The sequence below is a fragment of the Epinephelus fuscoguttatus genome, linkage group LG14 (genome assembly GCF_011397635.1).
Source record: "Epinephelus fuscoguttatus linkage group LG14, E.fuscoguttatus.final_Chr_v1".
Classification (NCBI taxonomy): Eukaryota; Metazoa; Chordata; class Actinopteri; order Perciformes; family Serranidae; genus Epinephelus; species Epinephelus fuscoguttatus.
Window position 1 is genome coordinate 26,568,187 of NC_064765.1, and position 16,820 is coordinate 26,585,006.

Here is a 16,820-nt window from a genome sequence, read left to right on the forward strand (position 1 = left end):
TCGCTAAGCTTCAGGTGCTGCGCAAAACACATCAGAAGGGGGTGGGCTTCCTAGATTTCATCAAAGACAAAAAGACCTACACCCACTCATGAGCAGGTGGGATGTGCTGGAGTAAATGTATACCCAGAACTCGCTCCATCCATCATGAGGGGCAACACAAGACACATGGCGCCTACTGAACATCCAAGCAGCGAGCACTTTGGCCTGTAAGCACCAGCTGTGTTTGCCTTCCCAATAGGGCAAGGATAGTAAGTGAGACCTTATGGCTACTGGGCCGAGGTAGGGCAGATCAATCTCAATTTCTATTGTTATAAGGATTGACCTGTAAGCAGGCTTTGAGCCGAGGGGAGGGGAGGGAGGGGGATACCGAATGGGGTATTTCCATACAAACAGGGCTGTTGATCGCCTGAAGAATGTGCCAACGCGTGCTGTCTTTTGAAGAAGGTATCGGAAACCATTTTCTCATATGAATCAGGTCCAGACAATGTCCGGATCAATGGTGTCAGAAGCTTTTTCACATACTAGAAATACTCTGATTTAGGCAAGGTGTGGCAACTGGGTAAAGTGTGCAGGAGGCAGGACACTGCAGTGACATAGCTGGTTCGTAATTTGGTCATAAACAACCAAGTCTCTTGCCACCCCTTGAGTTTATCTGCCAATTTTGGCCCCTGTCCTTACTGACAGAAGTTAGGGATTTTGTCGTCTCTCCAGTTAGTCGTTTCTGTCGCCATCTTTGTGTAAATGACCCATCTTCTTCACCCTCTGATGTCCCATGACCTGTTCTATTCACACATGGGCTCAACTGGACATTACACTGACTTTGCACGAGGGAACTGACTGGCATAATGTCCAATCCAACTGATTCGGACATTTTCCTCCTCACGTACAACTTCTCCAGGTAATGTCTACATAATTTTGTTTGCAGTGGATGTGTGAAAGGGCTACACCCACCAACAGGACTCTTCATAGCAGCCGGATTGTCAAGATTATCATACGCAGATCAATACACTAACAAATAGCTTCTGTCCCCTATACTACAAGTACTCTCCGCCTCATTGGTAATTCATTTCAATAATCAAACTACTTCTTATATGTCCACAAATTGTAAATCACTTGGTCGGGTTCAAAGTGCTGAGGCAGCGCCTTTTCCAGACTGAAATATTGTATGCAGTCTGGTAAGCTTACGGGAATTACATGCACTGCTACTCAACTGCTGCCATCGGGGGCATTTTTGCTTCATGCACACCATTTGCCATATGATTTATATGACCATCAATAGGGGAATGGTAATGGCATGTCTTGCAGTTATTTCTCTGGGGTTAATGAAAGTCTCACTCACAAGTGAAGTCGTGTGGCACTGTTTAAAGAGCTCCCCCACTCGCTTCTTCACCTACAACCCAATCACCTGCACGGTAACTCTTAATCCATTACCTCGTTTGACACATTGTTAAAGCGCCCGCCGTCATTTAATCTTCATTTTCCTTTCAAACCTTACAACCCATTCTTTAGCAGGTGACCCCCCAGAAGGAGTGCACTTCAATTTAGACCTATGCATCAATCTCCTCAGAGGTCCAGGGGTTGTGGCTGTAAAGAGGAGCATGAATGGGCGCATCGGTTTGAGCTGGATGAGACCACGTCGCTCTGCTGAGCTGGACAGAAGGTTCCTGTTTGTGCAGTAGAGCAGGGGATCTTGTGTTGGAGCAGATACACAAAGTGCAGCTGACTGAACAAATCCCTCAAAGTGGATGGGAGTGTGTGTGTGTCCGCCAACCCAGTAGCCACAGCAAAACAAGTTAAATTCAGAATCACTGAATTATGCAGCACAGAAGGTACAAAGCGTCTCCCTTTCTGCAGTTTTTTAGTCACAGGCTTCAGTTATTATTTTTCTCCCTACTGCCGCTACGACACAGGATGGGTAATGTCAATGTCATGCTGGTGATAGCTCTTCGACCTGTACTTGTGTGCACCAAGAAAGGGGTCAAAGCCAGTCATGTGTCCTTTGGTTGGTGCCTCGGTGAGTGTGGGAGCAAATGAGAAGCCTCGGCCAAGATGCTGTCAACACCAGCTTCTAGTTCACCTGCTTTTTATAGCAACCACTCCAGACGCTGCTGGCCTTACACTACCAGCAAACACTTTGAAAGCCAAATATAATCTCAACCACAGAAGTAAGAAATAGAAACATACAGGCCACCATTATGCCTGCCTGACTGGACTGTCTGCACTGAAACAGAAGCCTTGAAAGGACATTGTAATCGAGGGAGGGAACATGCTGAGAAATGGACAAAAAAAAAGAAGGTTTCTGATTTTAACTTCAGTTTTAGATCCTTTTGTCTGAAAGATGCAGCGGTCATGTGGTTTTCCCCTGCAGTGCCTCTCTACCTAGAGACAGTAAAAGGCCTTCATCCCTGTGTGACAATAAGCACAGATGTTACCCGTGCCTGATAAGTCACATGCACGCCACCTTATTTGGAGAAAAATGTGCGGGGGAGAAGACATGAAACATTGGTGTTTCTCAGCCAGTGCGTTTCAGAACTGACGACAAGGGGCACTCATACACAGCAGAGAAGAGAATAAGTCCAACTTTCTAACTCAGTGAAGGCTGCTGTTCACACAGAGCATCAAAGTATCCATGACAAGAAGAGTCATTTTTCCACAACAGTCAAATTGTTCTTCTTTACATAACTCCAAAGTCACACACTGTGTATCAACTGACTTCAAAAACTGTTTTATGAGGGAAGTTCCTGTGGTGATTATGTCATCCGTTTCATGATGTTACTGAGCCCTTCCACTTAAATTAGACAAGACATGAACTGTAGAAGCCTGTGAAGCAACTCTGTGCCACCCAGAGAGAGAGTACCATTACATCTCTTTTTTGTCACTGGTAAACAACTTTGACAACTGACGGCGCTGCCAGCTGAAAGCCATAACTCCTAACTCGTTCGACAAAAGGAAAAAGTGAACACGCAAAAACTATTATGTTTTCCATTAAAAGGAAATTACGGGCCACACTCGATCAGTATCACTCTGGTTCAAGACCCCGTCCCAACCCTGGGGAGAAACAAGATAGTAAAAACATAATGTTCCGTGTGGCTGAGGATTTCTTTGCCGCAAAAATGTGAAGTGCAAAAGGCAGAAACATGCAATGTGGTGCCACGGCTTCTGACCCGGCGATTTCCTGACTGGCCTCCAAAAATATATAAATAAAATAAATAACAGACTGCACACATGAGAACAACAGCAATTATGTAAGTAAATTTCTGTAGAGTCCATTAAACAGACGAGGGGGCTGAAATGTAAACCAATCACACAGTGTGTTTCCCCTCCAGAAAAATAAACCAAAGACATTCTTTTCCCTTGTGCTCATAATGGGCCGAGCCTAATTCCTGGATAGAAATGAGCCAAGTAAATGATTAGTAACCATTTACAGTGCATCCACTCGTCTAATTCATCATTCAATAATCATTAACCCCATTAATTACCTATAAACATCACGTTTCCTCAACAGACAGATCAATAACCGGGCCAGACGGCCTCTGCGAGTCAAACATTAGCCTGTGTTTTTATTATTACAACCCTCCTCAGCGGCGTGCAAAGGTAGCAGCCTAGCAGGACAGAGTGACACGGTCCCGCGTGGGTTTCCATGACAGAGGGCCCAATATGCCAAAAGGCATGTCCTCCTGTTCCTTAAGTATGTTTTCACAGGGCGGGCCCTTAACTCCAGGGGTCCAGGGGGGCCCTTTTGTTGCCTCTGTATGTTGCTGGAGAGCCCTTCCACCCCAGCACACGGCCAAACAACAATACAAGCAGGGCTAAATCACATCCAAACACAACGGCGGAACACACTCTGGCATTTAGTGGAATGACTCCCAATCTTTCAGTTCATAAATCAGAGGGAAGAATGAGAGGCAATAAGCGGACACTGATACTGCTGTGGGCTACATGCTCAACATCTACACACTGTGTGATCTATTGTGTCAGAGGAATGACACCTAAATACCTTTGGTTTGGAGGTGTAATTCATTTCCCATGCTGAGGATTCTGATAGGATGCATTTAATTTAATTCATCATACCAAACTATGTTGTACACCATAAAATACCTTATAATGGATACTGCATATAGGGAAAGTGAAAACCAGCACACACACTTGCAGTTTTACTATCTGAGGGTCATAAATGTAAAGAGAGTGGTCATTTCTTCTCTCTAGAACAATACACACACATGCATATCTAGGCTGAGCAGTACTTTGCAGTGACCAACAATGTACTCTTACAATAAACCGCCTTTCAACATGAAACAATTGTTTTAACAGGTAAATGATTTCAGTCATAGCTGCTGCAGCGGATTTACTACTCACACCAACCAATGAGAAGTCGCCGGTTAAATGAGCGCCGAATATTACACAAAACATCCCCAAACTTTTACCCTAACTTTGTGCGCCTATCCTGCGTAAAGATGCGTTTAGGCGTTGGAGCGGACAAAGCGCTCCCACAGAGGAATGAGCGGAGTCATTTAAAGCCAACGTCACTGTAAAGTTCGCCTGCAACTCACCGGCTAATGTCTCCTCTGATAAAACATACTTCTCCCGGTGTCCACGTGCTTCCCTCCTCGCGACCGCTGAATGTAACGCTGTTGCATTTAAGAGAAACATAAAAATCGGGTTTTCGTGTAGCGTACTTCCACGAGTCCTCTGTTTCCAGAGCAAATGTTCCTGGGACGGAGCGCCAAGAGACTGCGGACTCCTCCCAGACAATGTGGGGTTAAACTCCTCCTTCCCCGGGCTGTGGGAGGGAGGGTGGCCGTGTGTTCCTCGGTATAACGTGGAGCACCGGGGGATTAATGAAAAGTAATGGGCCTATAAGATAGAACACGGTAACTCAGGGGTTTCCAAACGGTGGTTCGTGGTCCTTTAGAGGTCCCTTGGCAATATGAAATAAAGTTTAACTCCATGACTGTTAAATTAAAGGGGCACTCCACCGGTTTTACACCTAAAGTTCAGTTTATTCATCATCTACTCATCAAGTGAAAACAGCTGTAGGCTTTAATATCATCTGTGACTCTGAGGGAGTTTCTCCAAGGTTGTTAAAGTAACCCTGATGATGTCATTAAGGCTATCTCTGCTTGGGGTTGTGACTTAACAATAGAAAGTATGTTTTTACTAACTGGAGGTGTAGGGCCATTGTGAGCATTCATTCTTGTGCGGTGGTGTCATTCTTGTGTGTTACTGTGTCACACCCAAAACACACATTAAACATGTGACATAGCGACAGTTTCAAACACAAGTACACAAATCTGCTTCACTATAACTTGCAGCATTCACAAACAAAGCACTTGTCTTTATCTGGACACATTTTCCCACCAAATACAACATGCTAATGTTATTAGCACGTGCTTATGGCATTTTACATTGTATAAGTTAGCCTGGTGGCTAGCGGACATTTCCTCAACTCAACTCCTATGAAGCCAGGGACAACAGCAACATTTAACAAAATTCGGCTCCTTACAGCTCACACGGATCACTGACAAAACAACTACTAAACTACTAAACACGTTTTCCAAACAAATACAACATGCTAACGTTACTAGCGCCAGTCTGTGGCATTTTACATTGTCTAAATTAGCCTAGCGACTAGCGGAGATTTCCTCTGCTCATATGAAGCCAGGATAAATCACACAAGACTTAAAATGCTATTTTATGGAGGCTTTATTGTCTTCACCTTTATTGTTTCTTATCTGTGAAATAAAAGTAAGGAGGTCTGCGTCACCGTGTTTCTGGGGATGTGCATGTCAAGCTACGGTGTAGGGTACGGTGTAGGCTTTACATCAACATAGAGCCTCTGTCATAGGTATGGCGTTGATTCGACACAGAAGTATAAATCCCACTTTAGTCCTATAACCCGGAAATGAGTTAGCATTTTTTTGCACTTCCAGTTCCCTCGTCTTGAATTCAGTGAGTTGTTTTGAATGGGTTTTTTTGTTAGATGCCTGAAATGAGGTCTGTGGTCAACACAAGCCTAAGTGATTTTCACATTTCGCTCTACAATATTTAATATGTCAATAAGTACCCCATTCATATTTTTTTAAATTTACTTTATGTGCAGTTGCTAACAAGTGGCCAAATGAGACTACAATGGTTGTCGCAGAACTCGTTTTTACAACCTTGCTGAGGTGGAAATGTTGATGTCATGCAACCACAGTATAGTTCTTTTATAGACTAATGTTAGCTGGCGATTGCATTTCTGTTTCAAAAATCATAAAAGCGTTAATTTGTGAAGATTACCTCACTGAACAAAAAGTGTTCACACATATTTTTCTGTGTGTGTATGGTATCCTCGTAGATATGGGCAGATAACAAATTTGCACACGCAGAATATCTAAGTGTAATTTTTTTTTTTTAAATACAGTTTTACTATTGTACCCACATACACGCATATAATTCAGGGTTTTTTTGGTTTGCTTAGGACAGACTGTAGTATAAGAGTCTACTTGGCAGCCCTTGACCTAAAACGTTTCCTGCCCTAAGGTTCTCAGCCAGCTGTTTTGCTGGGTAAGTTGAACAATGTGAGCATATTTTGCATGACACTGAAGACTGTCTGTCACATGGACGAATGAACTGATAAGCAGTGTGATAGAAAACAGGTTTGGTCTCCTCAGACAATCAAACAGCCTGCCAGTAAAGAGAATGGTCATTGTTATTCTTGGACTTCCCATTAAAGTATTCATCCCTGCCTTTTATTTTCTCTCTATCATAGTCAGTCATGCACATCCAAATGCCTCCACTCCCTGATAACACAGTTGTGATGACCAGGCCTTCTTCCCTGCAATCTCCCTGGAAATGCTGGTAAACTGCAATCTGGCCTTAGTGTTTCGTAATGTGGCTCTTTTGCCAGGCGTGTCAGCCAGGCCAGACCCATCTAATCTGCATATCAGAGTCTTTACAGCTGCTACAGTGGGATTCAAATGGAGATGCCTATCTCTCTGCTGCCCATTGTAGCTGCAGATACTGTAATGCTCTGCTCCTTTCACCACAGATCAATCTAGATCTGTCTACACACGATGCAGCCTCTCATCCTTTTACTTGTATTGAGCCACAGGGTATTCAGCGCCAGTTATTCAAAATCAACATATCTTAATATGCATCTTCAGGAGTGTCAAATGATTATGCAGACAAATGAGGTTGAGAGAGAACATGAATCATTACAAGTAGGGATGTTGGCACTCTCCATTTGCACTGGGAAGTCAGAATATCCGAGTTCCCGGTCGGAAATTTCAACTAGATCGCCTCCTGTAGTGAGATTTCTGACTTGGAAAGTCAGAGAAATGCTGCAAATTGGAAGTCGATAATTCCAAATCAGTATTCCCAACTTCTCGTCTAAATCTGCTTGGTAAAACATGGATGCCCAAAGCAAACTGTTCAAGCATCTACAGAGGACCTACATCAATCAACACAGCGCCATTAGCGAAGAGAAATGGCGTATAAAATAAGTCAGCTGTGTTTGTCTTTGCTCAATGAAACTTACGAAATCTCAAAACTGCGTAAAGGGGTCTCAAGCCTAATAGTACAAACCACCACAGCCAATAGCATAAAATGTTGTGTGCACTGGTTTTATGTGAACGGAGATATGCAGGCTCTCGGAGACTGCTATCAAGCTCACATCAACTAAACAGAAATGGAATGGCAGCTATAACATTGTTACAGCACGTTTCACAACACAAATACTGCGTAAAACCCGACATGAAGTAAAATAAATCATGAAAATATCACTGCTATGTTCACTGTGTGCACCGCCATGTTGTTATGACGTCAGGCACGTTTATGCCAATGAACTCAGACAAATGAATCTTGCCTGGGTTTCTGACTTGGAATTTGCACTTGAATGGCTGTTCCATTGTACTTTTCTGTGTCCAAGGTAATTTTCTATTGAGTTCCGAGTACAATGGATTGCAGCAGAATCTCACTCGCCCCAATCTCACAATCCAAGATGGCTGCTCGGTTCATCAACAGTAGTGAAAGGTGTAGTATTACACTGTTTATGAGCATTTCTGTCTTTTTTGTGCTGCTTGATTATCAACTGGTATTACTAACAGTGGCTAACCTGGCTAGAACTGGTATTTCTGACAATATCTTAGTTTTCCGACTTGTTCTGGAACTCGGGTGTGACATTATTTCCACCTCCAACATTCGACTTCTGAAGTAGACGGAACACAACATGTGCTGAAGCTGAAATGTTGGTTCGTGACCGACTGAAACATTGATGTAACCCAAGATCTTTTTTTTATTCGTCTAGAAGAACCATTATGTTTGATCACTGCAATAATCCACAGGGCAAACTGGGTGTTACCAATGCCGTGCTACAGATCCCCAACCAGTATATTGTGTTGTTCAGTGCAGCATTCTGCATGTATTCTGGCCACATAGAAGCTACTCTGTGTCGTCTGGCAGCTTTCAGGAGCTCTGGTCACTCCGCATCTCATTAAACATAATTGGCTCTGACAGACATCCTGCCACCCATCATCCCTTTCTGCCTGTCTGTCTGTTGTCTCGACCCTGAACTCGCCTTTCCAGTGAGCTCACAGAAGAACTGCTAGAGGAGCAGTGAAGGCTGAAATATTACTATTGCCACTTGATTGCACTAAAACACAACAGGGAGCAGAAAAGCAGTGAGCTCAGCCAGCATTTTCTCTTTTTTTTCTGCTGACGCAAAACAAATATTCTACCAATAGGCAGACAGGTATGAACTCACACACATGCACTCATGCTTATCAACACCTCAGCACCTTCTCCTTCCTTTTAAATGAGGCTCCTCAACACCCCCAGTGCAGCCATCCTGTCACCACTTTGTCCTGCCATTATGGCCACTCTAATAGGGTCATCATAGTATGTGTATGTGAGTGTGTGTTACTGTATGTGAGAGTAGGAGAGGGGGGCGGCAGATCCCCTGCTAAGTGATTTTCTCACTCTCCTCGCTGCTGCCTATTGTACCGATGTGACATTATTACCACTGTATGAGGGCCGGCCTGTTCTGCATTCACACCTTATCACCATGCTCATTTGTCATGTAGGCTTTAATGACTCGCTGTGGCTGGGAGAAAATTGTCTTGTACAGTTGTTTCAAAGGCTGGCAGGCTGGTGTGGAAGGTGCTCTGTGGCTGTCTGGAGAGGAAGATGATTTTTGTGTGAGGCGGCATCCAGGAACATAAGGAAAGCAGTCGTCATAAGGTGTGAGACGGAGGGAGGGCTATAATCAGACACTCTCCCGCCACACCCTCAAACAACTCCTTACTTGTTTCCGTATACAGCAGCCAACATTAAAGCACCCCGCAGACACAAAGAGGTGACCGCAGCAGCTCACACAATAGACAAAGGAAATCTAAGATAGGGGACACAAGTGGAGATAAGGTATGAAAAAGCCGGGACATTTTTGGAAAGGCTTTTAATTGAACATGACAGATCTGATCCAAGTGATAGCTCGCACACTCCTGAGGGCCTAACTAATGAGAAATCAATGACGACAACGAGTGAACTGTGTGTCACAGCAGCCATCCTCTCACGCCAGTGTTATTGGGGTCTTCAAAGGACAGACGGAGCACTTAGAGCCCCTGATTTACCTTCCTGTTCATGTGATTCCATTAGTATTAGATAAAATCCGCAGACTTTCACTGTAACTCTGAAAAAAAAGAGCCTACCACAATGGCCTATTGAACTGTAGACTCGTGAAAATGACTCAGCAGAAACATCAGTCACGGTTTTACTTTCTGCAGAAATAAATCTAGCAGTAGGAGTTATAGATGACGGCTGATGGAGCAGGTAGATGCTTGACAGAGCCGCCTGTGTCTGCTATCAGAGGATACATAAACCTGTATGGATGTATTGGAGAGGAAAACCACATATGTAATGGATTTGTCCTCACACGTTGCATCTCCTGTCTGTCTGACTGCCTGACTGCCACATGGATATGTCATTACTGAGGAGAAGGACGGCAGGGAGGGGGGCTGGGTGTGCCTGAGATGTTGATTATTTGAGCTCTAGGTGAAGAAAGTGTCACAAGGGTGTGACAGAGTGAGGAGTTGAATTAGGTTTTTGTGTGCCTGCGTATGGAGAAGAGATTGAAACAGCCATTTGATGAATGGGAGGATGGGACTGTAAAACGAAGATAGAGCTAGAAAAAAAATAGGGACGTGAGGCTGCACCTGTGGAAAATAAATTCAGGTTTGGGTAAATAAAAGACCACATTTGCACCTGAGGCCACTGTGTCTGCAAGAATTGGTTTGTGCGGGACTGTTTATAGAATCACAAGAAGGTAATGAAAGCAATACACAGATGGAAAGGAAGACCAAAATGGTTTCTAAATGGTGCAGCATCCATTAATACAAAATGCACGTAACAAAAATACTCCATGCAGCAGTGGTTCCTATCCTAGGGGTCAGGAACCCCCTGAAGGCTCACAAGGAAAATCTGAGGGACAAGGCAACAATCAGCCAGATTACAAGGCAGAAACACGTCGACGCTACACAATACTTAGATATTTTTGTTCATATTTTCTATTAATCTTTGTTTTTTTGTTCTGCCTAAAAATGAAATGTGATGATAAAACACTCTTTGGTTGAAGTGGTTGCAACACAAAGACAAGGGGTCATTGTTTAAAAGGGGAGCTATGCCCATTTTCAAAATTCATGGATGTTGTTCCTATAGTCTAAGACAGCCAAAAACATATCAATAATCATGAAATACTCCTTATCAAATCCAAAATCTAGAGTGCTAAAGCTCAAATTTAGACAATGACTTGTGGAAAAATGTCCCAGGTGACACCAGCCCCTTTTACACTGCCTCTTCAAGGCAGGAGCTTCATGGTGATGTGTTGCTTTACTGTTCTGAACAAAATGTACAATTGTGGAACGGGGAGATAGAGTTGTCTCGCCTTAAAGTGCCAAAACAATATCTGTATAAATGAGACGGTCAGCGGGCAAGATAGGTGTGACGTTTTGACCCCACATTATGTATGCAACCCACCTCCTGGAGATTTAAAAAGCAGCTGATAGCAGTTAGCAGCTAACTTACAGAGGACGAAAAGGGGCTGGAAATGTTCGCAAATTAGAAAAATAATGAGGTCCAGGAGCTCCTTAACCTTTGAGCAGAGGACAAGATCAGCCACCATTTAACAGGGACAATAAATAATTGTTATATCTTAGGGCTGCTGTGAAACTGCGTATACTTTGCGCAACCAAAAAGTTGATCTTGGGTGCGTCAGTACAATGGACAACCAAGAAGGGGCGGCAGAGAAGATACAGCCATTAAAAGGTTCACATGCTGAGATCAAAGCAAAAAATGTCAATTTATTTAGGACATCCGTGCAAAAAAGTAAAGTTTAGTATTCTGCCATGTTACAGTTGGATTGTATAAGGGTACAGGCAGTGGTTCTATTCCAATTCATTTAGCTATTTCTGGATAAATGTGGGTTTATACACCTTCACTGCTTGTCTTTTTTCATACTTTATGCAGTACATGAAACAGAATGGGTGTTTATTTTGGAAAAAACTGTGTCATTTGGTGTGTAAACCATCACATCAGTTTTACTGTATGTTCACAGTATATTCAGTTTATGGTATAACCCAATGCTTGCTCACTCAGATAAGCTTTGTGGATACATACGAGCATCTGTTGTGTGTAATAGGGAAATCTGTTCTATAGTTTTACCAGATCCCTCAAGGCTCCAAAGGCTACACAGAGAAAACTCAGCGAACACCCGTCTTTTCCTCATCCCTTAAGCTCCTACATCTTATCTGCACTGAATTTCTACCTTTTACCAATTCCTCTCAGGCGATATTTCCTGGATTTTCTCTCTGGCTATTGCGGTGAGAGACTCTCCAGTGACTGACAAGAAAATTGCTTATCCTAAAAAAACATGTTTGCCTTCCCATCAGGCCGTGTCAAGTCTGGCACATGGTAGCACCGCACCATGTCCAAAGATGGAAAACAAAAATATGACTGATGGACTGAAGTTGGAGAGCTCACCGTGCGGTCAGCATGACATCAGACCTCGATCTAAAAATGCACCCAAGAAAACACAGGAGTACCCATTTTTACATCTTCTTCAACAGAATGTAGGGCAGCATTGACAGTGACAAAGTTGAGTGTATGTAAGTAGCCAAATACGTCCCACAAGAGAGAGGAAAGGATATAAATGATTGAGAGACTGTGGGGAGATTACTTTATGAAAGAAAGATCAGGACTGGACAAGCCTTGTCTTTTATAGACTCACAGAAAGAGAATAAGGAAGCAGTCTGTAGCTGTGGGCTGGCGTGACAATTTAAGCTGCTTCAAATCTCTTCACTCCTGGTCGAATGACTGCAACCGCAGCCTCCCAGCCAGAGGCCAGCGGAGGGGAATCCAGAGCAAACACAGGGACACTTGATTGAGTTATCGTAAGCTCAAATTGAGGCAAATGAGAATAACATATTACAAGGCAACAAATGCACATTGAGAATCAAAAGCTCTATTCAGTAAAAATGGCAAAGGCTGATTCCAATGAGCCAAATGCAATCATTCACTCTGAAGTGTAATGTGATTTGTATTGGGCTGTGTGGAGCTAAATTCTGCTCATTCTAATTTAATAAGAGGAACAGACAAACTACAAACAAGCCATCCAATTCAGACACAAACAACTCGAAGGAGAAGGTAAAGGCCGAGTAAGGCAAACGTATTAACTACATTTTTAAATTGCAACATACAGCCACACAATACCTTTGTCACCTATTTATGATCGCGATATTTCTGGCCTTCATTGCTCTTGAGCGTAATATCGAAGGTGTTAGAAACAAATGAGCTCTTATTTCTCCATTAGGACTGCAAGTGTCCCTCCACCGATCCACTAAAGTAACGTTCCCACATTCATTACTTCCTTGCTCCCCGCTGAGAAACACTTTCACACCCATGTGAAGGGAGCAGAGTACAAGCCTGTTAAAATTACCTTGTTAAAATCTGCTCATTTCACTTTCTTAATTAGAAACACTCACGCTGCTCTGGGTCTTTCCCACAAAATCATCACCTACCAGTGCGACGCAGAGAAACAGAAAGCACCAAACCCAAAGTGGGGCAGTTGTCTGTCTGGTTACTTGGGTTTTAAACAAAGAAGGAAACGAGTGACCTGGAGTAAAATGGAAAGCTGATACTTTCCCCCTCAAACTGTCTGGACTGGTTTGTTTACAGGCTCTGTGGAGGCATGCATGGCAACCAACTGTTTGTGTGCTGGTAAGCTTACATTTCAAAGTTTGTGTCTGTGTTTTAAGCTCATGAGCAGTTTTTAATGTCTTTCTTGGGGATAAACATCAGTTATTATGGCAGGTCTGTCAAGCTTTTGATTTCTCAATGTTGTAAGAACAATACTCAACATAGTTTGGGAGGTGGTGTCCTTTTTTTAGCCCTTTCAAAAAAAAATTACAAGGAAAGGATTATAGTGTGTTTAACTGCTCTAACGTAAGCCACAACTGTTAGCATTGTCCGGCTAACTAGCTTGCATTATTTTGAAGGCCAAGGAGGACATCATTAGCAAACTACATTAGTCTATGGCGTCGTAGGGTCATGACTAGTTCACCTACTTTGTTGTACACTGTATGGAAGGCAGTTCAAGAAAGCAAGCAACATTAACGTTAACATTAGCATCTCTGTCCTGCATTTAATTGGATTTCGGGAAGTTTACACATCAGCAAACCCAGGCAGCATTACCTGAGTTAGCATTACATTTGCCAAACACTAAAAGCCTTGTATTTTTAATGTTAAAATAAAGCACTGCACCAAGTGTTTCTATTTACCCTGCAATACAAGAAAAGTGCTGTTTCTGGAGGAACAAGCCCTCAGGAACAGCGCCGAGCTTTGAAGCCAATTTTGCAAAGTGGACACCGTGGAATTACATCCTCTGGGTCCGTCATGTGCTGCCACGGGGCCTAAAAGACTTTTTTATCTTAGACTTACATTGTCAAAGAGATGTCTGTAAATCAGCAGATACAGTTTTTTAGCATCACACCCCTGTGAAATGATACGTGTCACTAATTGTAATTTGAACCATTTGGTCGGATGACATTTTGGAAGTCTAGAGGAGCTGCAAGACTAAATTATTTTTATCCCCAATTCCGTTCAAGTCATTACACTTGCTCTATGGGCCCCACAACATGGAAGATGTGGGTCATTTCATTCTGTGGATATTGAGCTTTTTTGGCTTCATATGCCACTAGAGAATGAACAGTGCCCTTTCCCCAAAACTGTATCCAGATCTCTTTATACATCTATGATGAGGATGCTAACTTTTTTTTTTTTTTTTTACCAGGGACCCTTCTACAGGGTTCTCATTTCAAAAAATCGTCATCCAGAGGCAGTGGCAGTTTTAGCCAGCAAATATAGCTAAAATTAGCATAATTATTGGCTAGCTACAGCTGATTAAATCCTCCAGCATCAGTTGCCATTTCAGCCTGTAAAATATTATATGGTAATGCCAGTGTTATAACTGTAAACTGTATAGCCTATGTATGTGTGAGAACAGAAATGTTGACAGATGTAGCAACAGTTTCTTGCTTATGTCAACTTCCTGATAGCGACTGCAGACCTCTGAGAAAACTGTGACCACGCTGTGAAAACCATGCATCAAGAAAATATTATAGGCTGGAAACCTTACATGTCACTGGAGCTTTATGTTAGGCTCAGTAGGCATTGAGTGACGGCGAGATTAATATTTAGGTCCATTTCAAAAGGCGTGTTTCTTGTTTTCACGTGGGAGAGCTGTGAACAAAAGAAAAGCACTCAACACGTTTCCATTTTGCAGCAGCAGGTCTCCCATGGTGTTTGTTTTCTACAGCGGCCCTTTGTGTGTGTGTGTGTGTGTGTGTGTGTGTTTACCTATTAGCCTATTTAGCTAATAATAGCTAATGGATGTGCAATGTGAGACTTTTCATTTGGGCTGTGAAATCGGATTAGTTCTCCTGTGTGCTGTGCTGTGATGTGTACGTGTATGTGTATGTGTGTGTGTGTTTGATTTGTGTGTATAAAGGTAACTCTTTCATGGAAAGGGAAGAGCATCCTATTCAGAATACAACTGGGAGGGTGGGGGGGAGCGTGTGTTTGCATGAACAGATAGTATAGGATATGAAGTATGTCATTGCCCTTCAAGAGCTTCTTGTGCTGCTGTGGGCTCCCATATCCTGTGGGTAACAGGATATGGGAGCTTTTTATAAGAGGGAAAGGCTCCAGGTCTAAAGGTCCTAAACAGGTTTAATGTTGTTTAGGTCTGGTGATTTGACAGGTCATAGGAAGCATTCGAGTGCACACTGATGTTCCCAATGTGAGCAACTCCCTGAACCCGAGGGGCCCTGAAAGCACCAGGCTGACTGTCAAATAGTTTGTGCTAAAAATAACTTGTTTTAAGATCTGTTATGTTATTTAATCAGGTTACCTAACAGTACATATTTTGACCCCAGGCAGGTTAATCCAGCCACATTCATAGGAGATGAGCAACATTATTTTTCCTGTTAGGGCTCCAGGTTTGGCTCATATTTGTCCTGAGCTAATGACCCTCTAATTATGCTCTAGCACAAATTTACATTTTTTATCAATTGATTTATTATTGTTGATGAAGTTTGACTTGTGTCATTGGATCTTTTTTGGCATTGTAGCCAGTTCAGCAGTTTAACCGAAGGTTAATGTACCAGTCAAGTTCCGTGTCAATAGGACTCCAGTGCTCCATGTTAACAATTAAAGTGAAAATATACTTTTTTTTGCTTTTACTTCTCACTATGAAGTAAATGTTGATTGCACAATGTACTGGCTATAGAATAATGACACCATCTGCTTTTAGATTAGTTCCCTATAAGCCTCGTTTTCATTGTGCAATTCTGCCTGCTAAAGGGTATGATCTTCAAGGAAATTGAAGATCTTAATTTACAGCACAGAGGAAGTACATCAAGCATTGCGCAACCCAAACAGAAAGAGAATAACACTTCTGTTTCCCCGGTAGCTATCAGTGGCTAACCCCAGATATAACTGTAAACTATTTTGTTGAGTTAACTCTTAGCAAAATGCTGAATTAATTTAAGTTCCCTCTGATGAGCAGTGAGAAGTGTATCTAGGGCTTTAATTGTGAAAAGGAAGAATTGAAAGAGTGAAGCTGTAATGCGCTGCTGTTAACCATGTGGGAAGCACTAAAAAAAAATAGACTGACGCCTTGGTTCACACTTGTGATTTTTTTGTGATCATGTGATTTTTGTTACTTTCGTGAGTACAAGCACAACTCACAACACTTCGCTACAGTATCAGTGTACGTTTTTTATGGTAACTATCCCCAGTAGCAGAAATGGCAGACAATTGAACAACCGAAAAACGGTGGAACTGTGGTAGTTGCTAGGCAATCTGTGCAATAATACTACTTGGAAAGGCTTGGGGGGAAAGTTGAAAAGTCTTCTGTTTCCACTTTACATGGATTACATGGTGTTATGTAATATTCAATTGAATATTACATATTCAATTGAATATTACATAACAGAAGCCATTTTAACAGTAAAAACAAGAATTTTGTAACAGCGTTGACTCTAAATGGAAATATTTTAAAATTCAGTGCAGACAAGTCGAGAGACAAGTCTGGTAGTTTTGCATAGATGCAAAAAATGTACCTTTTGAAAGTTTATCTTTGACCTGTTTGAAGTGAACAGCAGATGAGTGCAGCTCCAAATATAAGCGGTCCCCACATCAGATATATTAGGCTAATATTAAACTTTAAAAACGTACAAATCCACATCCCATATAATACAAACCACAAAGCATTCATTAAAAAGTAATTG

The 16,820-nt window shown here is 42.4% G+C and overlaps 1 protein-coding gene across 2 annotated transcripts in view; it reads right to left on the reverse strand.

The window, feature by feature from the left end:
- Positions 1-16,820, reverse strand: part of tiam2a (TIAM Rac1 associated GEF 2a) — a 106,355-nt gene that overhangs the window by 74,629 nt on the left and 14,906 nt on the right. The window contains exon 1 of one of the 2 annotated variants that reach the window (XM_049595967.1): positions 4,551-4,803. The exons of the other annotated variant lie outside the window; for it this stretch is intronic. The gene's annotated coding sequence lies outside the window, so the exon portion shown is untranslated. Of the gene's footprint in view, positions 1-4,550; positions 4,804-16,820 lie in introns of those variants that run through there. 2 annotated transcript variants of the gene reach the window in all.